The sequence below is a fragment of the Candoia aspera genome, chromosome 2 (assembly GCF_035149785.1).
Source record: "Candoia aspera isolate rCanAsp1 chromosome 2, rCanAsp1.hap2, whole genome shotgun sequence".
NCBI lineage: Eukaryota > Metazoa > Chordata > Lepidosauria > Squamata > Boidae > Candoia > Candoia aspera.
This window is the reverse complement of record NC_086154.1, coordinates 45,787,997-45,793,996: the sequence shown is the minus strand read 5'-3', so window position 1 is coordinate 45,793,996 and position 6,000 is coordinate 45,787,997.

Here is a 6,000-nt window from a genome sequence, read left to right as displayed (position 1 = left end):
TCCTACCCTTTGAAGAAATAGAGAACAAGTTCATTCCCTCTTCTATGTGATAACCCTTCAATGAAATTAACAGTGAAGAATTTAAGGGAATATTTCCTTGGTCTCAAAAATGGATGCATTGTGCACTAAAAAAGTAGAGGAGATTAATCCTGAGGAGAAAGGCTATGACAAACATGGGCAAAATCCTGAAGGATATTTCTATGGTAACAAAGATCAGAATAGTTAAACCCATGCTAAGAGCATGAGAAAGAGCTAGTAAAGAAAGGTAGCTTAAATTATGGATCTGGATAGTCCAGGTCCATGGATTGCAAGAAGACCCAATCAATCAGCCCTAGATCAAATGAGGGTTAAGTGCTTTCTTTTGGTGATGGACAACAGAAACTCAAACTCATACTTTGAAAACATGAGTACAGTAGGTGATACACAGTAGAGAAAATCACAGGGTTAGGCCAGATTGAAGGAAATAGAAGAGGAAGACAGGGAATAAGGTGGATGGGTAAGGTCAAAGAAATTACACGACTGTCCTAGGAAGAGCTATAGGTTATTACTAGAGATGGGTTGAGATAGTGCAGCATTTGTCCATGTGGTCACTAGGAGTCAAGACCAATTCAATGGTACATAGCTAAGTAACCAATGATTGCAGGAAAGAAAACCTTTCCATTGAAAATGTTTGTACAGGCAGCAGCTTCTCCTTGAACCTTTCCCCTTGAGATTTCTCTCCTGCTTCTATTTTTTGCCCTTTCTGAAACCCAATCTGTATTTTGACTGTTCAAAAATGTAAATCTACATCTGCAATGAATGAGGTATTGGAACAAAATAAGGAAGGAGAGATGAGACAAGCAGGAGACAGAGGAGAAGGGGAAGGAAAGGGTGGGTGTATGAGAGGGCAAAAGGGTTTCCAGAGAAGGAGGAGGAGGAGGAGGAGGAGGAAGAGCAGCGAGAAAGAGAAATGGCCAGCCTTGATGTGGTTGCAACCAGACGGCCTGGTTACTTCAACCACCCCCCACCCTTTCCCCATCCTCATGGCCTGGACTAACTGTAGCAACATCTGTTCTACTTGAGCTCTGCTCAGCTAGTGGTCTGTTTGTTTAATTGTCAGCCTGGTTTGTAATTTGGCTTCCCATTAGGAAGCTGAAGAAAAGAAGAGCAGGAGGGTATTTTCATTCTGGGAAATATTTCACTAGGACAATGAGCTTCTCTCTCATTCTCCCTCTCTCTTTTTTGATACTTGTTTGTTTGTTTTTTCTTTTCCACAGCACTGAATGGCCCAGAACGAGCTGTACTGCTTCTCTTGACAAGACAGACGCTTGCAGAGGCCATTGTTCAACCTGATGTATTAAGGCCTCACACTTGTAATTTTGGCGCTGATCCCCTTTTCCTATTGTGCAGTCAGAATAGGCTGCAAAAGGAGAACCTGGCCTCTTTATTTGCCAGCCAGCAAAGAAGGCAGTGGTGGTGCAGGCAGCACATCTTCTCTCCCCTCCCCCCTCCCTCCCCCACTTTCTTTTCTCTGTTCATCAAAGTTTTCTCTCTCCAGTTTCAGCCCGGGAAGGAAAAGGTTTCCTAAACATTCAAAGGAGAGTGCCCCATGCCTTTTCCTTTTGTTGAAGATACTTGGCAGGTTTCCTGCAGGGCTGGATTGAGACATGAACATTTTGGAATAGTGGGACTTCTTCCTGAGGGGTTTGCAAAGTTTGAATAATAATAACTAAAAAAAAAAACTTTCAAGGAGAACCGTTGTAGTCCTGGATGTCAGCCCTGAGGAAGAGAATGATCTGTTTACATACTGGCTGAACAGGAAGTTGTGCAGAAAGCTCCAGCGTCTTCTTTGCTTCATCACTGGTCTGGGTTAAGGTGATATTTTTTGTCAGTGTATCTTGAACAGGCTTGTTCTTACCTGAAAATGGAGCTATCTTGTATTTGGAGAATCTTGGCCTTATAATATCTGGAAAGAACTTGTGTCTGGGTCAGGAAAACTCTTGGGCTAGAGAGTTAAAATAAGCCCCACCGTCAAAACAAAACAAAAGTAGGGGTTGGAACTTAAGAGGTACCAAGATAAAGACATTTAAGGAGATGAACTTTTAATCAAAGCATTCCCGGATGAGATTCACTGAAGCCTTCTGCATTAAAGGAAGAGGTAAGAATCAGGGCCAAGGACAAGATGGCACCTCTTGCATTCCAGATACAGAAGCTGGTTAATTTGGGAATTGAACCTTTTTTCAGCTATCTACAAAAATGTAAGGTCTTCCACCACACCCGAGGGCACCAGGTGACATAGATCTGTCTCCCAGACAGTCTTGGGAGACTCAAAAGAATGACTGTTGTCTGCAGACATATTCCTCTGTGTGGATTGCTTCACTCTATCTTATGATAAGTACGGCTGGCCGCGAGAAGGATATAGCCATAGGATAACCTGCAAAGGATATAAATAGTTAAGTTGTCATAAGACATGGGCAAAATATTGAGAAATGGTTCTGAGATGAGTGGTGACATAGCAGTTGAAACATGAGAGTGGGAAGAGCTGGTTCAAATCCAAGTCAGCCATCATGTGCACTGAGTGACTTGGATCCAGTCACTGCCTTTCAGCATAACCCACATTAAAGGGTTGTTGTAACCACTAGACCAAAGTGTCTAACACTAGACAGTTTGGTCTGGTGGTTAAGGCAAAGGGGTAGAAACCAGGAGACTGTGTGAGTTCTAGTCCCGCCTTAGGCGTGAAAGCCAGCTGGGTGACCTTGGGCCAGTCACACACACTCAGCCCAACTCACCTCACAGGGTGGTTGTTGTGGGGAAAAGAGGAGGAGGAAGGAGTATTAGGTATGTTCACCGCCTTGAGTTATTTATATATAAAAATAATAATAAAGGCAGGATAGAAAATAAATAAAATAAGACAATAAAAAATAAAAAGGAGTATGTGGAGAACCATGTATGAGTTATTTATAAAAATAATAAAGGTGGGATAGAAAATAAATTACGCACACACACACACACACAGAGCCTTGAGCTTCTTGGGATATAATTATAATAAACCATGGCCACTGAGAGAAAAGGCAGATCCTGGAGCTACAAAACAGGAAGAATCAGTAGTAGTTGAAAAGTATGTGTAGAAACTCAAAGAGGTGAGGAATAATGTTTTTTCTGGAAGACTGTAACTGTTATGACCTGTTCTCATGGGGGCAGCATGAAGGTCACTCCACTGATTACCTGTAATTTGCTTATTTTTTTCCATGTGACCTCATGGAGAAATCTTTTGCACCAATCAGGCTGTAAAATGTGCTAACCAGGTGGACAGCCATAGACCCCCATCCACCCACCACTCTTGATGGCTGCTGAGTTGTTTGAGCTTTATCCATGTTTACTCCAGTTCTAGATTGAGGTTCTTTAACAAAGCTCATAAAAGAAAGGAAAAAAGCAAGTTTACACTTCACTACTTACACTATTTCATACAGGACTTGAGAGGTGTAAATTTATATCAGCTACATGTCTGAATGTGAGAGCTATGTAAGTCTGTTGTAACAAATCAGCAGAAAGCCCAGAGGCATTTTATGACTTTTTATTGCAACATGAAGGTTTTTTTTTTAATGAACTAATTTAAGGGCCCAGTAGACTCAGTATTATGTTATTGACTCATTTCCTTTCTTAGTCAGGATAGGCAAGTATGGTTGTACGTAAGTTTTTAAGATATACCACCTGGATTTTTTTTTTTTAACAAATTAGTTGGGCTGATTTTGAAGCAACAAATTCTATAGATTCTGAGGGAGAGGGTCAGGAAAGCACCTGGATTGTAACCTGAGATCTTGACAAAGTTGTTCTTGAAGAATTAGGGTTTATTCCACTGGGGCTCCACTGACTAAGTATACCAACGTGGTATCTTCTAGATATATTGAACTACAATTCCCATGATTCCCAACTACTGTTGACTAACACTAGGTTGAGAAAGGCTAGAATACACTATCAAAGAATAGTATTTCCATTGTATTAAACTTCCTCAGAGCTCTGTAGCAGATGAGAGGTGCGAAATGTTTATTCAAGCCCAAGCTCCCCCCGCCCCCCCATTTTTTGTAAAACATTTTCTCACTGATGTGATAATTGCTTTTGGATAGACCTGTCTCCCTGCATCCCTGTGTCTAGGCAGTTTCACAGCACTCCCTCTGCCCCCAGCAGGGCTAATTTAAAAAAGACTCCACTCTAATGAGATGTTCCAATGGTTCTCAAAAAACAACAACAGTCGATCTCTCAAAAAACAACAAAGGGGACCAATTGCAAACAAATGTGTTGAAGGGTCCCAGAGCTCCAGGCAGGAGGATTAGGGCTGCCTAAAGGTCAAAATAATTTAGGGTGTAAGGAAAGAGGAGGGAAAGCAGACAAACAGGCCAGTTTTTGTTATAGACAAAACAAGTCTGGTCAATTAAAAAATGAAAACTCTTTTTTCCTGAAAAACATCTCTTGAATCATTTGTTAGGTTGTGAAAAGTGGTGTCCAGAGCCCTTAAACTGGCAACTCACCATATGCTGATGGGATTTAAATTGGTCATGACTAGCCAGCAAAGAAATTTGGAGGAAACATTGGTCTAAAATAGAAATACATCACCCAAACAGAGGTGACAGGTTTGCAAATACTAATTAACAGTATATATTAATGCACATTTAGAAATTATCTTTCAACAGGAATGCTTCATTTATGCCTGCTCTAGCCAGAGGCCAGCTGTTCATGGACAACTTCAAGGCCAACCATTTATAGGTACTTTTTCCCCCTTTCTTAGGATTTTTTAATATTTAAACTTGATTTGGACCAGACAACCTTTCAGATATAGAATGGCTTCAAATCAAGGATGATCCTCTGATGATCCGTCAGGCAGATGACGCATCGCTGTGCACTGGGTCATGTGGATACCCAGATTGCAGATAGTTCAACCAACATGGCAGCTTGTGTCAGAAAAGGCGCCTTCCTATGTTAGGGACTATTCGAAAAGGAATCAATAGTGACTGGATTCACACATCATACTAAGCCACAGTGTGTTTATTTATGGTGCCCTGAATGCCATAACTGGTTGGTTTCACATATATGCTCAGCCATAAAACATCATTCACAAACAATGGCTGAGCTTGCACAGCACACTAAATTTTAAAAACATAAATCACATTATTTTTATTTATTTTATTTATTTATCATATTTTTATCACTGCCCATCTCCCCCACAAGGGGGGACCCTGGGTGGTTCACAATAAAAACAATTTAAAATCCAGTAAAATCATAAATACCAGTAATCAATAAATATATAAAATACAGTCAAATCCAAGTAAGGGCAGATCTAATTCAGCCATAAGCCGGTAAGACCGGTCCCGGGCAGGACTAGGGAACCAACTGGCCCCAAGAATGGCTCTTCTTCTCCCCACTCCAAGCATGCTGGCAAAACCAGGTCTTCAATTTTTTTTTATAGTGCAATGTGCTATGCAAACCCAGCCAATATCATATAACGTCTCTATAGTTAATCAAATGTGGCATAGCAGTTAAGGTGTTGGACTAGGATGTGGGAGACTCAGGCTGTTGTCCAACCTCAGCTGTGGAAGCTCACTGGGTGCCCTGGGGACAGTCACCATCTCTCAGCCCAACCCAATGCATAAGGCTGTTATAGGTAATAGGTGGCGGACAGACTGCTATGTATGCTGCCTTGAGTTCTTAGAGAAAGCTGGGTATACATCAGGCAACCAAATAAACTACAGTTGTATTTGGAAAGCAGTATGAGTTCTTATCTCAAGGAGTATACCCTATTCAGGGCTGAATCCTTTCCCATGAAGAAAGCTGAAGCATTTGGAGTTTTATAGTTTAAATAAAAGATGAATCCAGGAAGGAAACAAGACAAAGGTTATAAATTACGCAAGATGGAAAGAAATGGGAAAAATAAAAACTTTCATCTTCTCACCTATTACAAGAACTTGGATCACCCAGTCAGATGGAATGGGAGGAAGACAAAAAGGAAATCCATGTTTATGAAACACC